At 56.7% G+C, this 21,960-nt stretch overlaps 1 protein-coding gene across 2 annotated transcripts in view; it reads left to right on the top strand.

Moving 5' to 3' along the window:
• Window positions 1-21,735, top strand: part of STK35 (serine/threonine kinase 35) — a 43,306-nt gene extending 21,571 nt beyond the window's left edge. The window contains exons 4-5 of one of the 2 annotated variants that reach the window (XR_015249413.1): window positions 18,217-18,326; window positions 18,465-21,735. The gene's annotated coding sequence lies outside the window, so the exon portion shown is untranslated. Of the gene's footprint in view, window positions 1-18,216 lie in introns of both variants that reach the window. The other variant, XM_086701846.1, reaches the window with a different exon arrangement.
• Window positions 21,736-21,960: the final 225 nt, after the last annotated feature.

Genomic DNA, 21,960 nt, shown 5'->3' with positions numbered 1-21,960 from the left:
GATGACCTAGATCCTTAAAGAGTGGGGGTCTTATTTAAAATTGAGAGCTCAGGGGCGCCTGGGTGGCTCAGTCGGTTAAGCGTCCGACTTCAGCTCAGGTCATGATCTCACCGTCTGGGAGTTCGAGCCCCGCGTCAGGCTCTGTGCTGACAGCTCAGGACCTGGAGCCTGCTTCAGAGTCTGTGTCTCCCTCTCTCTCTCTCTGCCCCTCCCCTGCTCATGCTCTGTCTCTCTCTGTCTCAAAAATAAAAAAAATAAAAACATTAAAATTGAGAGCTCACTGGAAGGGGAATAGATTGAGTGGGTGTTTATCAATCCTTTGATCCAAGGAGATCTGTAGTCTTGAGCCCCTCTTGAGTCCCCGTCTGTAAAATGGAAATCTCCCTGCTCGCACTCCACGGGACTGCGGGGCTGCGTAAGAGCGCAGGGGTCGGGAGCAAAGATCCAGAAGGTTCGCTTCTCCTGTCCCCTGGAAATTAAAGCTCAGCCTTCACTGTGAGGACCTGGCAGCCCTGGGTACCGGCTTACAGGGAGGCTGCAGGGCCTGATCCGTCCACTCATGTTTTCTGGAGGCTCCCCCGGGTCACAAAGGCTGGTGTTTGTGAGACCAGACTGTTCCCTGGGAGGGGCTGGCTTCTACCCCTGCTGTCGCCATCCCTGCTCCGGCTCCAGCTGTATCAACGGGAGGAAGCTAAGCTGAGCCGTGGGTTATGTAATGGGGCTGATGGCCCCCAGGGATAATCTGTCCCTTGAAGCTCCTCAGGACATCAAAGCCTCAGTGAGGGGACAGGCCTGCCCCAGGGCTGTTGTTCCTCACATTCTGCTCCTCCCTGGCATCCTTGGCTCCTCTGAGCCCAGACGGCATCCCTTTGGGCAGCGCACAGCAAAATCGCTTTTGTAATCATCCAGCTGTAAGCGGGCCTGCCTGATGGTTGGGGTCCTTCCAAGTCCCATTTCCTGCCCCCCCCCCCCGCCCCACCCCCCACTCCAGGACACAGGCACTCCTACCCACGATCGTAGCCCCTGGTTATCAAAACCTGCTCTGAGGGGCCCCTGACTGGTGTTGAGCAGAGGTTTTGTCCTTTCTCCTCACCTCTGAATTAAATACTTTCCACATCTTTTTTATAGTGGACACTCTGTATATAATCAGCCCATAGCACCTGCGTACCTGTCCCGGGCGGCCGTCCTTCTGCAGTTGAGGAAGCAGAGAACCACTCTTACTAAGTGCTGAGAGCCAGGATTTGAAGCAGGGTGTCCGACCGGAGGTTTCCCTGCTCCATTCTGCTTCCTGCAGCCTCTTCAAAAGCGGCTTTCGATGGGTTGACGTTTTCAGGCAGATGACAGGGTCCCTCTCCAAGCAGCACCGCACCGGTGACCCCTAAGGCATTCGTGCACGGTGCCGCCCGTGGGCAGCGTTCAGTCTGACGGCCGATCTTGGCCGCCACCCGCCCCTTCGGGTGACCTCACCCGTGTGCGGATTCCTCCTGTGTCACACCGCCGCTGCCTCCAACGTGGGCAGGGGGAGGCGAGGCTGGGAGACGGGAGGCACCCACCTAGCCAGGGGTCGGGGAGCGGGAGGCAGAGGCCACATGAGCAGGCAGAAGTGAGAATTAGCCAAAGGTTGGACCGTGGGAGACCCGAAGCCCACTGCCGCTGATGGCCGCCAGGAGGGCGCTTGCGCTGAGGGAGTGCCGGAACCGTCTGTGGCACCAGTGTGCGGAAGGGACTCCGACGTGACCCGAAGCAACCTGTTGCCCATTCCATCTGCTAGGTATCCTGGTGGGAACCCGTCTCAAGTAAAAGTGGAAGTAGCCTGGGCGGTTGAGGCTCTGGACCCAAAGCAAAATGGCAGTAGTTGTTGGGTTTCTCCCCGACGAAATTTCCAGTGCATTTAGTAAATCTGGACTGAAGCAGAGGATGTCATCATTTGGTGCCTCTCAATGGGGCCACGTCACTTTTGGTGTTGATCGTTTGGCCTCCAGTGTTGCCCCCTGGCGGTTGACCCGTGTGGCAGCGCGGATGAGACACGGGTGCTTAGTTGTGGTCGCTGTGGCTCCGGAGAGCTACAGGAAGCCTGGAGAGAGTGGAGGGAGGGCTTCCCGGAGGAGGTGGTACCTTGAGCTAGTTCCCGAAGGCAAGTTCAGAGGCATCTTGTAAACCAGGTGATACGCGAGTAGGTCACAGCTCGCCAGAAACTCGCCTTAGCTTTACCGAGGCTTTGTTGGGTACAGGACCCAGCTGGCGAGGAGAGAGGATACGGTTCTGGTAGCGAAACCCCCAACCAGAGATGCGCTGTGGACCCAGGACCTGGGGAGAACGCCCAGGGTGCTGTCTTGATAAACTAGGGCAGCAACATACAGTATCGCAGCCCTTCCTTTCATTTTCACTAGTGAGTCCTCTGTGGTATTACCGAATCAAAGGAAATGGAGACCTCCTCCAGCATTTCTGGGATTCAGAGGCATGGCAGGCCTTAAAACTGCCAGCCAAGTTTAAAATAAATCAATACCATAAAATACTGCAATGAATTTCCCAACTTTAAAGGAATTTCACTTTCAGTTAGAGGTGCCCGGGGAAAGCTATAACTCAGCCTGCATCATACACAGGTCAGATTTCTGTGTTTTGTTTCTTTGTAAAAGAAAATGATGTCTAGGGACTCGGGAGGAATGGATTAGAGCCACCCAGGCACACCATAGGGCATAGTGAGGAAGATGAAAATGCCTCTATTTTTCTAGGCTGCAAAAAAGGAGCCTGGAAGGCCACCTGGGCAGGTAACCTCCCGCGTGGTAAACCTTGGCTCTCCGTCATTCCAAGGCCTGGTCGGTACTGTAGCAGTGATGGAGAGCAGGTCAGCTTTGGTATATGATGTGGGATTTTGGCATCGGCCAGCTGCTCCAACGGGAAGGTCACAGCGATGGACTCGTTCCAGTGGACTCGTTCTGCGTTTACGTCCATCCTTCTGGAAAAAGGAAACCCCGAAATCTCACGGACAGCACCCTTTAGGTTTTGTTGTTGCTGTTGTTGTTGTCTTTTCCTTTCTGCTTTTTTCAGACATGTCTCAGACATGTCCTTCCAGAAGGCTCTGGTCTAGGGCACATCTGAGGCCTGGGCTGGAAGTACGATGCAGTCAGATCTTGGCAGAGTACGTGGGCCTTCGCGGCCCAGCCCAGCCTCGCGCAGACATAAGGAGAACTGGAAGTCACAAGTAAAGACTCATTTGTTGTTAGTAACCAGATTGCATACTCGGTTTGACGAATGTCTGGAAGGAACCCTTGGTTCACATGGGGCAACAGAAACGAGGGTGAGTATACCACATCCCAGACAAACAACAGAGTGGCTTTTACCTTCTAGAAAAAAAAATCCTTTGGGAGGTTAGGCCAGTTGCCTAAGCTGAAATCCAGATGTCCCCGCTGATGGGATCCAGACATCCACCCGTCTCCCCTGCCCCTCAGATGCTCAGGGCAGGGGCACCAACCAGGTGTAGCACGAGGAACCTCGGCAGAGCACCTCGCTCCAGCCCAGTGTTTTGGAAGCCCTGTGGCGGTAGGACAGCTGTTCTGGAACTCTGGCGTCCTGCCCACTCTTAAGAGTGTCCTGGAGTTGGGCGTAAGCTGGTGGTGCCGTAGGCAGACCCAGATGTGAGTCTTCAGGGTCTGCAGCCTGATTACGTGGCCTTGGGTAGGCTTTAACGAGGGTCCGAAAGATTGCTTCCATTGCAGCAGTGGCAGGAACTGTGAATGACCCAAGTGAGAAGTCTCCTTACTTGATAGATCGAGATTCTATCCCGTGGACTTGAAGATCTTGACAAGCTGTTGCCACACTCCTCCCCGCCTCCCCTCACGAGCTCCCACGCCCCAGCACACACGGCATTAGTGACCAGTCTTCTCAAAGTGTGGTCCCGAGGCCGGCGGGATCCCCTGGGAACTTGTTAGAATGCGGATCTCTGGCCCCACTTCGGTCCTATGGAGCTGGAAGCCAGGGAGCGGTATTGGGCAAGCCCTCTGGGTGAAGTTGATTGATGCCCACTCAGGATTGCAAGCGGGCCGCACAAAAGAGGGCTACAGCACGGCCTGCCTACCTTGCCGTCTGTTGCACCTTGCCTCTTAACCTTTTGCCCTCAGAAAGCTTAGATTTAGGCTTAAGCACTAGGAGGAGGGACCCCACCGGGTCCTGATCCTGTCTCTGCCTTCCATAATTACCTAGCATTGGGACTTCAGGCAAGTCACTTCTCTGTGGGCCGTGGTTTCCTCATCCAGAAAACCAGGGCAGCTGAAGGACCGCTGGCGGCCCCCCTCTCCCGCTCCCTCAGCCCTGGCGCACTCGTGGGCTCCAAGGTGGAGGAGTTTCCAGGACTCAAGACTCCCGATTCTTTGTCGGTTTCTCCCTCTGTGCAAGTGTCCTTAGGATGAGGTTGAGTTCCTGCAGCCACCTGCTCCTGGGAGGAGAAAGGAAATAATTGAACTTCTCCATGGGCTTCCGTGGCCCTGGGAGACTAGACTGCTGAGCCATAATAATACAGTGGGCCTCTTGGGAGGATCCCCAGCAAGTACCGCCAGGGGAATACGGCGCCCTGTGGGGTCTCTGTGGTAGGACAGGCGATCGCCCTTCCAGAAAGGGGGGGAATTTGAGAGGCAGCTGGACCGAGGGAATGGGGGAGCAACAATATGCAGGTAGGGCTTAGATGTCTAAGTGGAGTCTTAGACGTGGCTTTGAATCCTGACTTGAAACCTTCACTTGTTCATCCCCCAGGCGCGCATGGAGCCCCTGCTCTGTGCCCAGCTTGGGCCATGGAGATGAAGCTAATCCCTGACCTCAGTCCGGCTAAACCTCCGGCACCTCTCTGAGCCTTGGAGCCCTCATGTATAAGATGGCCTGCTAGCACGTCCCCTATAGGGTTTGCATGTGGATTAAAAGGAAAATTAATATACAGCTAGCCTAGGAATGCTAGGCATGCATTAGCCACTCCATAGCTGTTGGGTTTCTGTTGTCTTTCCATGCTAATTCTTGGCCACGCCGGTAACAGCTAGAAGCAGTCTCAGAATGTGTGTGCGTTCATGTGCTTCCCACCTGCGCCCACCAATAAAAAGAAAACACACACCCCAGAGGGGCTCTTTAATTTCTTTTAAGTTTGCTTATTTTGAGAGGGAGAGAGAGGTGGGGGGGGGGGGGGCAGAGAGAGCAAGAATCCCCAGCAGGCCCCGTGCTGTCAGCGCATGGGCTCGATGTGGGGGCTCGATCTCACGAACAGTGAGATCATGACCTGAGTCGAAGTCAAGAGTCAGAGGCTCAACCAACTGAGCCACCCAGGCACCCTCCCCCCCCCCCCCCCCCCCCCGTTAAATTTCTTGATAGCCTGTAGGTGTTGCAGTATATCGGGGACAGCTCAGATCTGGTCCCCACCCTCCAGGTACTTGGACCATGGTTTGAGAGACAGGTCGGGTCCTAAGGGAAAACTAGAGCTACGATTTCAAGCATGTACGGGTAGAGGAAATAGCAGAAGATAGGGGACCTGCCCGAGGCGGTCTGAGAAAGTCTTGTAGAGGAGGTGACATTGAAACTGAGACCTGAGGAATGAGGTGTCTGCCAGGCAGGGGGGCAATGAATCGGTAGGGGCAGGTGGAGGAGATAGGAGCCTGATCTGTGAGGCTCTGGAGGTGGTAAGTCCCTGCACCGGTAACCATCGGTTTCCGTGTTTACAGGAGCACTGTGGCTCTGTGGCCAGGGTTGGAGAGGGCAAGTCCAGACCCGGGTGGGACAGGGTGGGCAACTGGGAAGTCGAGTTTCCCAGGTTAGGGTGGATGGTGCGTGGGACGGGGAAGAGTGAATTCGGGGTGCATTTGGGAATCGCCGGAGGCTTACAGGTGGACCGGATGAGGGAGACGAAGGTAGGGGTGGCTCCGTGCATCTCTGGGCTGGGGATCAGAGCCATGTACGAGACCATGAACCCTGCAGGAGGAGAGGGGCTCTGGGGGGTGGAAAATACACAGATATATCTTGGAGCTGTGGCCATAAACCCATCCTGTCTCCTCTAGACAGGCAACTGGTAAGTTGTATGTGATTTTCTGGGTCTTTTTTGAAGTGCCATTGGATCCCAAATTTGGGGCTAAACACGGGATACCTTCTTGAGCCCCGAGAGCCCCCCTGAGACCCGAGGCTGCCTTCGCAGCCCTCGTTTGATTACCGTGCCTTCCTGTGATCTGTTCTTTTGTAATCAGCTTCTCATTAGGTGACTGATGTGTCTGGCTCTTCTGTCTTGATTTGCATATGCACTCGGCTATAATTATGTCCCAAGAACATAGCGTTTTGTTGTTTTTTGTATTTACTTTTGCTTTTTCAGAGCTGAAAACCTGTGCAGCGTCCTGTCACATGGGCAGGCTGCTGGTTCTGCCAGAGAGCAGCTTTCTAGCGCTGGCATCTCGCTCTTTGTGGGTTTGTGTGTGTGTGTGTGTGTGTGTGTGTGTGTGTGTGTGTGTGGTTATATAACATCAGGACCATGATTGCTGGCTATAAAATTGATTTTGAGAGCTACTTTAATTTGTAAACTGGGAACTACTTTCTATTTTGGGTTAAGGACAGGAGTACAGGGGGAGAAGGTGCGGGGGAGTCCTCTGCTCTCGGTTGCCTTTGGGCATGTCTGTGCAAGAACCAAGAGCTGCGGGGCGGCCCCATGGCCTGAACTTGACACGGGGAAAGGGGCTTCAAAGTCCGTCCTTCAGCTGTCCCCAGACGCCTTGGTTTTCCAGGCATGTGGGGCACAGGGTAGAAGACATGTGGGGCACAGGGTAGAAGCTGGCCCCACCTGTTCACATCTCCTTCCCTGGAACCGTCTGTTTCTTTACTCCTTTACAGATGCTTCCTGAGAGCTTTTGCAGCTAGCTGGTGGCCTTGCCTTTGCTGTATTTGTTTCTGCGTAGGAACAGGCCTGGTACAGCCTGGAGTCTTTATTATTATCGTAAGGCGTGAGGGCAGGGGATGGGGGGCTCTGTCTGTCTCTCTCTCTCTCTCTCTCTCTCTCTCTCTCTCTCTCTCTCTGTCTCACTCACTCGCTTACTGAGCACGTGCCGTTGGCCAAACTTCGTACTCTCCCACTATGTTTATTATCTTGTTAAAACCTCACGTGCGTCCTGGGTATGGAGTCCTTTCCACTCCAGAGACAGGAAGTGACTTGCCCCACTGGCCACGTGGCTAGCAAATGCCACCTCCAGGGCTAGAGGTGTCCCTGCTCTTTTCCACCCGCTTCTGAAGACAGGTCACGTTAGCAAGTCTAGCGGCCCGGTGCTCAGTGCTCCTGGGAGCTCAGCAGAGGTAGCACTGGCTTTTGGTTGAGAAAGTGGGTAATGGCAACATGTGGGACCTGTGACTTAAGGTAGCCATTGAAGAAAGGAGGGCCGACGGGTGTTCTCAGCAAGGGACACCGCATGAAAACATTGAGAATCTGTGTCAAGAGCGGGTCTTTGGGTTGGTTCACACAGCGGTGCAGTGGGAGAGCGAAATAGCGTGAAGTTGCCGAGAGCCTTGAATGTCAACCTAAGGAGGGTGACCTTCGCCCTGGAGAAAAGGTGGGGGTGGGTGGCAGTGGTTGTATACAAGTCTGTATTATTCTCGGCAGATGAGCCAGTCCGCACAGGGGGAGGGAGGAGATGCCACACCCGACCATGCCAGCCTCCAGAAGGTGCGAGACGGCACAGCCCTTTCCTGAGCCCGTGAAGGGCGATGGGGCCACACCCGGGGAAGCCATCGGGAGCCCGGTGCTTCCACGCTGGTGCCAGGAAGGCACCTACTTGGGGATCTGGTATGCTGATAAATCTAGGTTTGAATTGCAGCCCTCCCGCTTCCTAGCTGGGTGACTTTGGTCAAGCCCCCAGCTTCTCTGGGTCCCCACTTCCTGTCTGCTCAGTGGTACCCGTTGGACACGGCCGTTCACCGTCCGCTGTTGCAAAGACTCCATGCACGAGAAGCAGGAAGGGCCCGACGCAAGTCGTAGCACACGGGGAGAGCTCGGTTAACCGGCAGCTCGGTGCGTTGGCCTTCGATCCGCCTGTTTGTTTTCACCAAATCCGTACGGGCTAATCATTCGTTTTCACGTGGCTTTCCGCTAGCGATCCGCAGGGCTCTTCTTTTCGCTGAGAGAGCGCCAGGCCCCTTAGCAAGTGGCCCCAGTGAGTTCCCCTGGGCACACTGGGCCTCGTTCCGCCTGGTGGCTGTAGCCAGAAATCCATATGGTCTCCTTTTGCCCAGACCACTGTGGGCATGACCTCGTCGGAGTCTTGCCTTTTATAACCACCAACTGTCCCATCACCATATGGAAGAACCACCTCTTCCCTTTAGCTGTGCCCGCACCTTAGATTTCCTCCTGGCAGGGGGCCAGCGAGGAGAATTCTCCCCGGAGCCCTTTGTCTGTTCATCACAGCAGCCACAGCTGCACCTCAGTCTCTTCGGGGACCGATTGAGGCCCTTGGCAGCGATCGTTTCATCCCCACGCTTAATCAGTTGAGGAGGGGAATTAGTTAGGGTGTCCCTGTAGCCGACTGCCAATTACCAGGGCTGTTTCTGCAGACAGAAAGTTCCCCCTTAGTTCATCTGGAGCGCCAGCCAGTACCTGTCTACCAGGTCAGGTGCTCCCCGGCTCCTGAGGGTCTCCCGAGGTGACTTCCCAAGGCCAGGCAGACCGGCTTTAAGTGGGTCTGCATCCTCAGATTGGACCCAGGTGGGGGTGATGCGGGGTACAGTCCTGTGGTTGCTGGTCACCAGAGAACCTTCCAGATGTCCGACTCTTGGGTCTTGCCAGTACTTCCTTTTGAGGGGGGCTCCTGGGTGGCTCAGTCGGTTGAGCGTCCGACTTCGGCTCAGGTCATGATCTCGTGGTTTGTGAGTTCGAGCCCCGCGTCGGGTTCTGTGCCGACAGCTAAGAGCCTGGAGCCTTCTTTGGATTCTGTGTCTCCCTCTCTCTGTCCGTCCCCTGCTCATGCTCTGTCTCTCTCTGTCTCAAAAATAAATAAAATATTTTTTAAAAATTGAAATACTTCCTTTTGGGCATCTGGCAAGCTTTGGGGCCGCGCACTTGGAGGAATGGGAAGGTTTGAAACACTATTAGGCAAGTCCACAGCGGTGACGACAGGAACACTGCTGTAATCCGTCCCGGGCTTGGAGTCTGCAAGCTTCCGTGGTACCTGCTGGCTGCGTCGTATGCGGAAACGCTCCCTGCCCTGGACGACCTGGCTGACATCCTGGGGATGAGGCTGCCATCTGTTTGCAGCCGCTCGCCATCTTGGCTCCAAGCTCTGCCCGCTCCCCTTTCGCTCAGCAAACCAGGCCCTGCCAGCTGTTGCCGCGACAGTGTGTGTCCTCACTGTGGTAAGTGGGCCACCGATCGAGCTCAGCTGACTCGGCACAGAGCCTGTCTCCTCCCCACGGCCTTTGTCCGCTCTAAGAGTCTCAGGTTTGGGGCTCCTGGGTGGCTCAGTCGGGTAAGCGACTGACTTTTCGGCTCAGGTCATGATCTCGCGGTTGGTGGGTTCGAGCCCCGCGTCGGGCTCTGTGCTGACAGCTCGGAGCCTGGAGCCGGCTTCGGATTCTGTGTCTCCTCTCTCTGCTCCTCCCATGCTCGTGCTCTGTCTCTGTCTGTCTCTCAATTATAAATAAACATTAAGAAAATTAAAAAAAAGAGGAGTCTGTGGTTTGCCTTGAACATCTGCAGGGAGGGGATCTTCCCCAGCCCACCTGGAGGAAGGGCTCTGGCACAGTAAAGCCGGAGCCTGCCCCCCAGCAGCGCGCCCCGCAGCCCTGAGCCCCGGCCTGGCTTGTCATGCTCACCTGTGCGGTGGGGAACCGCAGTAAGCCCTCCAGCATTGCTTTCTGCTCAGAGTTTTTGCTCTGATAGATAGGGAGCCCGCAGAGGTGCCCATGGTTCTCAAGATTCCTTGCGTCGCGGGCCCTTCTCCGAATCTGAGTGTTGGAGCTGTCCCTCCAGAAAAAGGCCCAGCACCGACACGCACTGTGATACTTCATGTGGCTTCAGGGCATTTGCGGTCCCCGTGCATCCTTGGAGTTCCGAGGACCCCAGATTTAGAACCCCTACCTTGCTCCCAAGTGCCCTGGCGGCCCAGGAAGAAATGAGGTCCTCGGCAAACAGCAGGGAAAGCTAGATGACCGGAAACGGGTTCCCAAGGCCAGGCGAGGTCCTGTATCATTTTTCCGCATTTTACCTAAGTGTCTCTTAGCGGATTGCAGTGCAGGAGTAAATTCCTGTAGTTGGGTTTGTGCCCGTTACAGCCTGGGTGACGGTTTGCCTTTCAGAATTCCTGGGGCTGCTTCCTCCGGACACGCATGAGTGGGTAAAGAGGATGCCGAAGACAGGGCAGGTGGCCTCTGAGACAGAGGTGGGCCGCTGGCTGCAGGAGGGCTGGTGTTTGGTTCCTCGGGAGGGGGGGAGGCTGCCCTGCCCCTCTCCGCCCTGCCACCACCTGTTGCAACAACCCGCGTGCTTTGAGTGTAGAGTGTGGGTGTCCGCCCTGCCCGACAGGACCCCGGCCGGCTCACCGCCACCCCCTCCCTGGCCGGCTAAGGCGCGTCGTTGAGCATCGTTGCATTTTCCAGGTAGCCACCCCTGGATTTCAGGCTTCCCTCTCTAGACTGAACAGAAGGGCAGTAAGGGAGGGGATGGGGGAGAGGGCCGAAATCGGCCGGGGAGCCCCCCGGTCCTGTAACGGGTAGGCGATGTCGTGTCGGGGAAACCCTTCATCCCCGTGCGCCTGGTCTTCTCCACCCAGCTTGGAAGGTATGTGGGGGCGGCATGGTGTGGCCCGCTTGCACAGGCAGCATCCCAGCTCCTGCCTTGCCACCTGCTGGAGCCTGGACAAGTGGCCCGGTTTTCCAAGGTGAGGGCGAGCATCTCTCTTGACCCAGCTTGGTGGGGGACGTTCAGTGGGACCCCCACTACAGGCAGGGATTTCATAACCATATTTTCGCGTTAAGATCTCGTCATGCTGAATGATTCTGTGGAGTTTGTAAATTAATTCTCTTACTGCCTCGTGTGAACTCCCGGTTCCTGTTCGTCAGCCAGGATTGGACTCCTTCTGGGCTTGGCAGCCCGAGAGGCTCAGGAGAAGCACAGGACGGTCCTGTCCTTTAAGGCAGCTTGGGGTTAGCGGTGGAAAGAGGGGAGCACAACAGCTTGGCTCGTGGGGGTCTGTGGTCCCTCCGTGTCTGCTCGCCGGAGCGCAGGGACTGGGGCCTCCGGGAGGAAGCATGCGGAAGAAGCCTGGAAGGGTGAGTGTGGTCTCGGGACAGCGAGGGGGCAGGTCGAGGGCCAGGGGAAGACACAGCCAGACCAGCACTTGCTGAGGCCCCAAGCAGAAAGGAGGCTGTCCCCTCGAGAGAGGGCTGACTTGAAGCCAAGTCGCCTTGCCAGGAATTTTTGCCTCAGCTGGTGGTGCCGTGAGGTTTTGGTTTGGGGTGTGGTCTCACGCGGCCGTCCCCGCACGTCCGTGACCTCCCACACCCCTCACCGTGCCCGTGTACCCATGCGGGCACGTCCACGTTGTAAGTTGAAGAAACCGAGGCTCCGGGGCCCCGACTAGTAATGGGAAAAGGTGGGGTGTCCATTTTAGATCTTCTCCCTCGAAGCCCAGACCCTCGACACAGCACCAGCCCTCTGCCACTCTGTAACCGTATGCTCCACGAATGATCTATCTTCTCCCCACGTTCGGCACCTGCTTCTAAACTTGGCGCCTCCGTTGGGCCTCCAGGTCGGGGCTCAGAGACCGTAACGCATGCCGGGACCCCGCCCGTGTGCTGTGCCACGGGCCGCTCGTGGCAAGGTTTTCCCTAGTGGAACAGCCCCACTCCGAGCCCCACGGTTGCTAACAAAGCCTTAGATAAATGGTACGTCAGAAAGCTTCGCTCCTGGCCTCGGTCCCTCTGCCAGTGAGGGGACAGACGGTGTTGCCGTGGCCTCTGAAGTGGGGCGGGCATATCGATTGCTGAATAGGAGAAAAGCCAGCGGCTCTGGTGTATTAAACAAGTGAGGAATGACTTGGTTTGAAGCTGATCCTACTTGGGAGGGGACTGCCCCTCTGTGACCCTGCCGTCCCCTTGCCTCTGGTGCCTCCGCGGCATATGATAGGCTGAAAACGAATCCCTGAGCCTTGGTTTGCCCATCTGTAAAGTGGAGACGGTTCCTACACGGCCCCTCGCTGGGGGCAAAGGAAACATTACTGATGAGGCCTTGCATGGTGTGTAGCTGTCAGAGGCATCATTAACTCCATGGTGACACCACCACCCCGGACTGCGGGGAGAGCTTGGGTAAGAGTTGAGTTCTTAACACTGCAACTTGAGTTTGTGCTGTGTTTAGTGTATGGGCCTGCCAACCAGATGATTTCCTTTTCTGTTGAACAGATGAGAGGAGGGGCGCCTGGGTGGCTCAGTCGGTTAAGTGTCCAATCTCACGGTCCGTGGGTTCGAGCCCCACTTTGGGCTCAGTGCTGACAACTCAGAGCCCGGAGCCTGCTTCGGGTTCTGTGTCTCCCTCTCTCTCTCTGCCCCTCGCCCACTTGCGCTCTGCGTGTCTGTCTGTCTCTCTCTCTCTCTCAAAAAATAAACATTAAAACTCCATCTTGAGGCCTGAGCAGGTTGAAGGGTGCCAAGGGTACCTTTGCCCGCTGACACTCCTTGAGGCAGGGGCTCGCTTTCAGAGAAGGTGCTTGGAGAGCGCCCCTCTCCTCCACTACTCCATCCGCTGCCTTCATGTTACATCTCCATATGGAACTTTTGGGGCAGAAAGTTCCTGAATTAAGCCCCATCTCTGGATAAGCTGTACAGTTGGGTCCGAGAACCGCAGTGACTGTTAACACAGCTAACAACACGGTAGCCTGTCCCGGTGTCCCGCCCGGTGGCGAGTGCTGGGGCGGGCAGTTCCCTTGAATCCTCGCGGCAGACCCTGAAAGGGTAAACCCCATCGGCCAGTAAGGAAAAAGGAGGCTCAGATGATTAAAAATGGCTGGTAAGCGGCAGAGGCAGGATTTGAACCCAGGACCGCCCACCTCAGCCTGTGCTGTTTCCCCGATAGAACATTTGAGTGAAGATAACGGAGTTAAAACATAGGCGTGGCTCCTGGAGGCTTTTAAATCCTGCGGCTCCCAGACCTGTGCATTTTGAAGGACCCCGTGCAGTTTGAAAGGAGGAGGCGGAGTATAGGAGTTGGGGGATCACCAACCAGTCCCAACTGGTTCCATCAAAACATGACCTTTTGACATCAACAGAGTAGGAAGGCCGCACCTTTGGAGTACGGGACAGGCCCCTCTTCACCCTCTTCACCCGGGCGTTCCGCGTCTGCATCCTGAGGGGGGGGGGGGGGACGTGGGAGCCCATCCATCCTGCACCATCATCCTCGCTGCCACCACGCTCCCCCCCGCCCCCACTTCCGTTGTCCAAACTGCTGGTGGCATTAATGGGAGCACTTTGCTCCCCGGTCTCCTTGATCAGACCAGACAACCGCTTTGCTGGCAGAGGAACACCGCATCCCGTGACAGGCTCTAGACCCAAGGCCTGTGCGGCGGTACCTGAGCCAGGCCGTCCGTGAACCCTTTCCTGGGTGACCGTGTCTGTAGATGAAGGGATTACGTGGGTTTTAAGCTCCACGTAAGCGCTTCAGGAAGGGATTTCCCGTGACCGTGACATGCTATGAGCAGGAGCTGGGGGGGGGGGAGGCCGACCTAGGCCCAGACCCTTTCCCCTCCTGCCCCCCTCGCCGTGCAGTCCTTGTTCTCTGAGCTTCTCTGGAACCGGGTGACGATAGGTGCTGCGTCACCAGGTGGTTGGCTGAGGGCTCCGCGAGGGGACACGCTGGGTGGCAGCTTAAGAGAGCTGAACACCGCCTTGATAGGTTGTTCCCTACAAAACCCGTAGCATGTGCATGTTAGTGCCCCGTGAGTGATTGCTGTTACGATAAGTACAGAGAAATAAGGTTGGATGTGCTGAGGGGCCCTCATCCGAGAGCCGAAATAAGAAAGTGCAGGATTTGCCAACACGCCTTCCCCGGCCCCTCTCCCCCCGACCCAGGACCATCGCAGACTCGGGCTGCCGGAAGCCACCGGCCAGGCAGCTGGGAGCACCAAGTGCAGACCGTCAGAGCGGAAAGATTGGGCAGGGACACTGGGGAAGTTTGGATTTGGTGCCGCGTCTGCTGCTCAGCAGCTCTGTGGCGGGGGGTGAACTGTGGCCTCTCTCTGGGCCTGTTCCCTTGTTAAAATGGGGCAGTCATCCTCACCGAATGAGATGGCCAGGGAGGCGAACGGCGCAGTGTGCTGCTGACGTCATCTGTAGGTTAATCACACACGACTCTTCGTTGTGCCCCAGCCTCCTCCCAAGAGGGCTCTGTGGTCAGAGGTAAGCTTTCCACTGGGAGGGATGAGGCAGCCCCTGGGTGAAGCTGAGAACGGAAGGGGCAGTCAGGGATCTGGGTCTGACGTCTGCTAGGATGAAGCCCGGGGGCCCATTCGTTGTTCCAGCAGGTGCCCGGGAGGGTCCGCTGCTGCTTTAACCCGGAACTGGGTGGTCTGAGCCATTCCCACTCGTGACCACAGATCCTGTGTTCTGGTGTGGCCGCTGCCATTGGCTCCATAAGAGGGTCGGAGGACCTTCTGTCATGGGAGATGGGAGAGAAACCCAAAGCCAAGGTTCTCCTCCTGGAAGACAGCCCTCTTACTTTCATTGTCCCTGCCCCCCCACCCCCACCCCACCGCTGCCCCAGGGAAGACCCTGACCTCTAGGCCGTCCTGGGACGTCCTACCGGGAGGACCAGACCCAGTGCCAAAGCAGGGGGAGGGGGGAGGAGCCGGTGGGAAATGTCCGCCTGGCTTCCTGGCAGGGGACCCGGTGATCACAGCGGTCATTGCACGCTGGTGTCTCGGGAGCGCTTGCGGAGAGCTGTGCTGTTGGTTTGACCTTCCATGGGCACACTCTGGTTCTGCTCGTTCAGTGTATACAAGGGAGTCCCGGGTTCTGAATCTCTCCGCCTCCTCGACCACTGCTTTGCTGCTGCCGTGGGCCACCTCTCTGCTGATGGGCATCCCTTCGAGCAGGTTGTCCTCAGCTTGTGTCCTGCCAGGGGAGGGAGGAAGGCAGGGTTGAAACTGGTCGTCACTGGTCCCAAAGATTATCTTAGGAGATCACACACGAGCCTACAATTTCCTGGGCTTTTCTTGTCCTATTTTACAAGGACTTAGGATGTCCTGGATGGTGAGATTCCCCCCAAGCCCTCCCGCCCCCTGGCTGCTGGTTGCTCTGCTTCATCTTGAAAGCATGGGGCCAGGAGGCAGCGGGCACAGCAAAAAATAAAGCCAGAGTTTGAGGTGGCTTCTACATCATCCCAGGGTGTGCTAATGATGATTTTATTTTTCCAAGTCAGAAACTGGGATACCAGACCCACCAGTGGATTTGTTGCTGTCGATTGAGGGGACTTAACTGCAGGGAAGCAGAGGCAGCAGAGGAAAAGGTTGGGGCTGAGAAGTCCAGTGTTTTCTTCCAGATCAAATACTTTTCCGAAAAGTGCCTTTATAATGCACTCCCCGCTTGACTCATCTACAGACCCCGGGAGCCCCCTCCCTCGCCTTGAACTAGAGGAGGAATTGCACGGTCTCACCGCACCTGACAGATGTGGCAATTTCTCGCCGTGCACTGTGTGTGGAAGAGCCCAGAAAAGAGCCTGGGTCTGGCGTCTTGGGCTGCTCCTCCCCAACCTTCCTTGGGGGCTGCCCGCTTTTCTTATCCGTTAGAGTGCGCGATTTTTCCCATCACAAAGTAAAGCATGAAAACGCGACGTGTCCTCGCTCCTAAGTGGGGGTAGAAGAAAACACACCCGTGACAAGTACCACGTTTCGACGTATTTCGTGCCAATTTCCATCCACTTGGAGGTTTTTGGTTGTTGCACAGTGATGGCCGTACCGTCTGCCACGGAACTTCGTAACCTGCTTCTTTCTTAACCCTGGGAAGTATGTTCAAAACACCACACAGCCTCGTTTCCTCTGTAATTATATCACTGAGTAGATGGATCATTGGCTTCAATCTTTTATTTTTGGATTTGTGGGTTGTTGTGTCAAAATTTAAATAGCACTCCGGTGAACATCTTTATTCGTAAAGCCCTTTTCATGTTTTAAGATGATCCATTAAACTAGGTCTAGAAGTGGAATTTTGGGGTCTAGAGGTCTTACACCCATCTGAAGCTCTGAGAACACATGGCCAGATGGCTTTCCAGAAGGCGCCGGTGCACTTCTCCAGCAGGGTCTCCCCTGCTCCCCTCACCCACAGCTAGGAGCAGTTCTGGTGATCACAGGACTACAGCCTGCTCAGATCTCACACATTCGCGATTTCTGGCCAGCGATGAGGGGAGGACAGGTTCGTGGAGTAAGTCAGTTCCCACCGTGGGCGAGGTAGTTTACGGCCATTACTCAAGTCAGACCTTAAAGAAGCACCCCCCACCCCCATTTTGCCCAGGAGGAAACAGGCTGACAGGAAGCAAATTGTCTAAAACTGCCGGACCCCACGGCCTCTCGTGAGGACTAGCCAGGCATCTCCCCGGGACCTGAGAACGACAGGCCTGTGTGGTCGGGCTGCACGGGCAGCGAGAGACAGTGGGCAGGGCGCTGGGCGGGGAGGGCAGACCTTTCAGGCCGGACGGAGCGTATCCAACAGTGAGGCCCGTCGGGGGGTGGGGGGAGATTTGGAGGGATTTCAAGCGTGCCGTGGAAGACTTGTGTGATTCAGTTGTTCAGGGTGAGAGCAGGCACTCCAAAACCCCGAGATGAGGCCGTGTGCCACACAGATGGAGCATTGCTGCCCTGGGTACCCGGCCTGCCTAGGACGGGGTTCTGCTTAGCTCAGACGGGGACAGCCAGGCTGGAGCCAGGGGCTGGCCCAAGGCTAATCTGCGTAGGCTCTTGTGTTCTCAGCCTCCAAGAAAACAGGTCCCTGAAAGGCTGGTGGCTGGTTTTGCTCCCGAGACCTGGCACCAAGGCCGTTCCCAAACAACAGCTAATCATAATAGGGCCAGGCGCAGTTTCTTTCTTTCTTTTCTTTTTTAATGTTTATTTTTGAAGGAGAGAGAGGGGACGCAGAGAGAGAGGGAGAGACAGAACCCGAAGCAGGCTCCGGGCTCCGAGCTGTCAGCACAGAACCCGACGCGGGGCCCGAACCCACAAACCGCGAGATCATGACCTGAGCCGAAGTCGGACGCTCAACCGACTGAGCTACCCAGGCGCCCCAGGCACTGTTTCTAATGTCATGTGTATTCGTTCATTTGGTCCTCATCATAGCCTGCGATTTGGTACAGGCGATGGGACCACAGGGCGGAGGACGTAAATCTACCCCATGGTCAAGTGGCAGGACCTGTTCACCATTGCAGGTTCTGGCTCCAGAACCTCATTCTTAAATCACGGCCCTGAGTCACCCCTGTTCGTCCGTGGCTATGGGATGCTGTATCCTCTGGAGACCTGAGAGCTTCGGCTACAGGTTCTCAGACCTCATACAGGTTCTCAGGGACCCGAACCTCACTTGTCTGTGAGATAGGGTAAGTCAACTCGAGAGCATGGCCACGAGGCACCATCAGGGCGAGGAGGACCGTGGGCCAGGGCCTGCAGGGACGGACAGCTGGGGTCCCGTGGCAACTCTTCCTAATAGCATAGGGAAGGAGTTCGTGATCGGAGTTGTAGCTGCAGCCCACAAGCCTGGGTTCCCGGCCAGGGCCTTCCCCTCAGTCAGTGCGTGATGTCAGTCATGTAATTTAACCTGTGCCTCAGTTTCCCTCTGTGAGAAAGAATAATGTGTCTCGGGGCGCCGGGGTGGCTCAGCGGATTGAGCGTCTGACTTGGGCTCAGGTCATGATCTCGCGGTTGACGAGTTCGAGCCCTGCGTGGGGGCTCTGTGCTGACAGCTCAGAGCCTGGAGCCTGCTTCGGATTCTGTGTCTCCCCGTCTCTGCCCCTCCCCCACTTGTTCTCGGTCTCAAAAATAAATAAACATTTAAAAAAATTTAAAAAGAAAGAAAGAATAATGTGTCCCTACAGCAGGGTGCTTACAGCATATCTAGATTTACTCCCTAGCAAGGGGAGAATACAGGAACCTCCCCGGCCCCCAGCACATGACAGGTCCTGCCGTCCTGTGGTCGGATGCTGGAGCCTAAATCCCCAGCCTTGGGTCCACTCATCCCCTGCCTTCTGTCCTCCAGGTTGATCCTCGGGACCCACAGTCTCATCACGTCTCACACAGAGGACGGCAGAGCATGTAGGCGGCGGCTTGGTCGGTTGGCGATCTCCCAACAGCTGGATCTCCGACAATGTGAAGCTTTTGTTTGGGATTTCCCCCCTCCTTTTAGTTTCGCTTCATTTTTTTTTTTTTTTAATCTTATTTCATTTTTTGTCCTTTTCTTTTTCTTTTTTCTTTTTTTCTTTTTTTTTTTTAATTTAAACGATTAAGACTTCAGAAGAGCAAGAAACTTAATGCTGTGGAGAAACGACACGGACAAAGCATATGTGTAAATTTCATTTTTAATTTTTATAAGGGGTTAGGGAGCTATTTTGTTTTGTTCCTTTATTTTCCCTCTGTCTTCTTGGTTTTACCCATCCCCCGGTTCTGCTTCCAACACCTCACTTCCTCAGAGCGGGGCGGGGGGTCGGTCCCACCACGGGGGCGTGAAGACAGGAGGCGGCCCGTGGGCTGTCCTTCCGTGTCCCCCACCAGACGCGGGCACTGCCGTGCTGCTCCTCGCTCGCCCTCGGGCCTTAGAAATGATCAGAGGCGAAGAACCACCTGGAAGAGGAAGACAGGGTTTGGCCAGGAGAACTCAAGAAAGTCCAAACTGCGGGTTTGTTCTCTTTCGGCTTCTGGAAACTCTGGGCCACTCCAGGACACGCAGCGGTGGGAGTCCGCGGGTGGCGGGGGCAGGCGGGGGGATCGAGGTGACTCCCCCCCTCTCCTCCCTCCCCCAGCTTCCTAGTGGTTGAGTGTCAGCCCCGCCCAGCTCGACAAGCCTACCTTTCTGTTATCGGGTCTCCCTCCCTGAGGAAGACCCCCCTCCCCCCACCCCGCCCCAGGAAAAAACTATTGTGCCAAACCTCTACCTGGGACACGGCCGGGTCTTCCGCAGGCAGCTGTCACTCCTGTGAGGTCAGCGCCCGTCACCTCCTGCCTCCTGGATCGTCCCCTTCCCACATGTGCCCGCCAAACGTCCCCGTTGTCACAGAGACTGCCTGAGTCCCTGAGATCCCGTTGTGACCATTGCCATAAGAACAGGGTGTCCTGAACTGCCTGCCACTGTCCTCTCCCCGTGAAGGGTGTGCCCCGCGTGTGGGCCTGTGGTATCACGGCCAGAGACAGGGTCAGGTGCCGTCTTCCTCACCCCTAGGGACTTACTGTTAGGTGTCCCCACTCAGCGTAAGCGTGTCTGGTGAGGAAAGAAGGGACCTGCCGAGAGCAGAGAAGGGGATGGGGTAGACCCCCTGCGGCTGTCAGGTGCCCGTTTGTGACCTGCCACCTTAAAGCTTCCCCAGCGCCACCCCGTGGACCTCACCACCAGTGTCTGCTCGGGCTGTGGTCTGTCTGGCCGTCCATGCTCTCTGGCAGTGCTCTCGCAGCTCCCTCCTCTCGGGCTTCTGAACCCTGGCAGGGGCACGGGGACTGGCCTTGTGTGGTCCCTGTCACCCAGAAGCTGCTGGGGCCACTTCAGAGGCTTTTCACCCCCTAACGGCCAAGCAGGAAAGGGTGTTGGGGGAAGGGGAAAGGAATTGTCTCACGTTTGTTTTCTGTTCTCTCTAAACCAGCATAGGATCGATAGGGGGAGGTAGTTGGAGGGCATTCGGGTTGGTGTGTGACCAAGGTGGGGGTCCCCCCCCCAGACCCCAAAGCAGCCGTCCTTTGGCCCCGGGAGTTTGGGAGAGACCCACACAACGCCACCCCCCAGACTGCAACCCCGCAACACATTTCGTACTGCTCCCCACGCCCCCCCCCCCCCACCCCGAGCAGGTGGTTGGCAGCTGGGAGCAGGGCTGCAGGTGCGAGCCGGGCCCTTCCCTTCCTGGTGAGACCCGTTGTGCCCACCTGCCTCCTGTCTCCTCTCGGGCGCCTTGGGGTTGGGCAGCGCAGTGTCCCTAATTACAGCACACTCCCCTTCTCTGCCTGTCGCCCCGGCCCCCGCTTCCCCTCGGGGGGCTGCTGTCTCTGTATGTGAACGGATGGGAAAAACAGTCCCCGAACTCGACCCCAGCCCTCCCTGCCTGCGGCCCCTGCCCTCAAGTCCCTGGTGAAGGCTCAGGCCTAACAAGGTATTTACCTTTTGCTCGACTTTTCCCCCTCTCTCCCCAGGTCCCTTCCCTCCATCTGGGCGAGGTCTTGGAGCTGCCGCGGTCCCCCTTTGTTACTTCTCTTGGCATCAGAGTAGCCCCTGTAGGTCCCAGGGTGTCTGTGCCCTTGGACAAGGCGGGTGGCCTGGTAGGGATAGCCGGCTTCTGCGTGCCCTTCCCTCGCAGAACTCAGCTGATCCTTGCTTGGTGGCGGGGCCTCCTTCCCTGGCTCAGGATGGCCCGCTCGTTAGCCCCAAGTGCCTGCCTCTCCACCCCGAAGAGAGCGCCGGCTCTGCCCGCGGCCAGTGGACCAGCTTAGGGTTGGACCCGAGGAGCCCCATCCTCTTCCTCGGCCACCTTCCCCCTTTTCCCCCCTCCCCCACCCGTCAGCTTCCTGCCTTTTCATCCTCTCCACCTGCGCAGCAGCTCAGGGGCACCTCATTCTCCATGCCACCGCCTTCGGAAGGCCCGTCCAAGTTCTAGGAGTTTCCAGACCTTAAAATAGCAGTCATTCTCTTCTTGGATCTGTGAAAAGGTTAGCCCGGAGGACGGAGCTTCTGGGCCTGAGCCCTGTGGGTGTGGGGCTCAGTTCCCCCCTCGGCTCGAGGACTCAGCAAGACAGATCATAGTGCCTTATTCCACTGCCCTCCCTTGACCAGACCTGCTGGCTCCGCCTGAAGCCCGCGGCATCCCTTTCCCTGTCCGTGTCCATGTCGTGCCCGTCTGTCACACTCTCATTCCTGCCCACAGAGAGCCACGAAGGAAGGGTCCCCCTGCCCCCTCGCCCCATCCCACCCCAAGGGTTGCGGCCAGGCATAGGGTGTCCTTTAGCTGAGGACAAAAGAACCACCGACTGGACTCTGGCTCTCACCCCCCCAGCAGGTCCCCTCCCTCTTACCTCTAGCCAGGAGGATGCCGCCATCTGTTCGCTCAAGACCGGCTCCGTCTGACCCCTTCCTGGGCACCGGGGACTGAGGACCAGGCCTTAGCCTCCTCTCTTCCCAGAGGCATCAGGACAGGAGGGTGGGAATTCTTTCCTCCCACCTGGACATGGCTTGCCCCCGACGGCTGCCCTTCCGAGGAAGTGTGTTCAATGTTTACTTGAGAAATACCCTGTTTACAGCTGGAGGAGAAACGTGCCCAACGCTGGCGGAGATCTGCCTCCCGACGGGGCCTGGCCTCCTTTACGGCACTGCCAGGGGTGGTCCCAGAGCAAATGAGGGCAGAGACGGCCGGGCGCGCACCCTGACCCCGCGGTGCTAAGACTACCCACTCACCACCTTCCTCGCAGCCTTCTTGCCCCCTGGACATTCCCCGCCTTGACCATTCCCTTCCTCCAAGGTTCTCTGCTCCTTGACATATCAGCTGGCTCCTAGAAAACCAGTGTTAGGTTATTTTTTGCTTGAGTCTTTCTAAGAAAAGGTAGAGCTGACATGGTGGGAACGTTCTTTCTATGCTGTCGCAGTTCACCTTTTTAGAAGACGGATCTTAATAGGCTGGATGTCTGGGTTTCAGCCTCAGAGTCTCTTGTGGAAAGTTGGAACCGCAGGAGTTGGGCCTCTACCCCGTAAGGAGGGGACCCCCCCCCCCAACTCTCTGCCCTCAGCTTGCCCCTTGCTTCCTGGGCTTCCGGC

This window comes from Puma concolor, chromosome A3, assembly GCF_028749965.1.
Source record: "Puma concolor isolate L17-30 chromosome A3, mPumCon1.1.hap2, whole genome shotgun sequence".
Classification (NCBI taxonomy): domain Eukaryota; kingdom Metazoa; phylum Chordata; class Mammalia; order Carnivora; family Felidae; genus Puma; species Puma concolor.
This window is presented reverse-complemented; position numbering and strand designations above follow the sequence as displayed.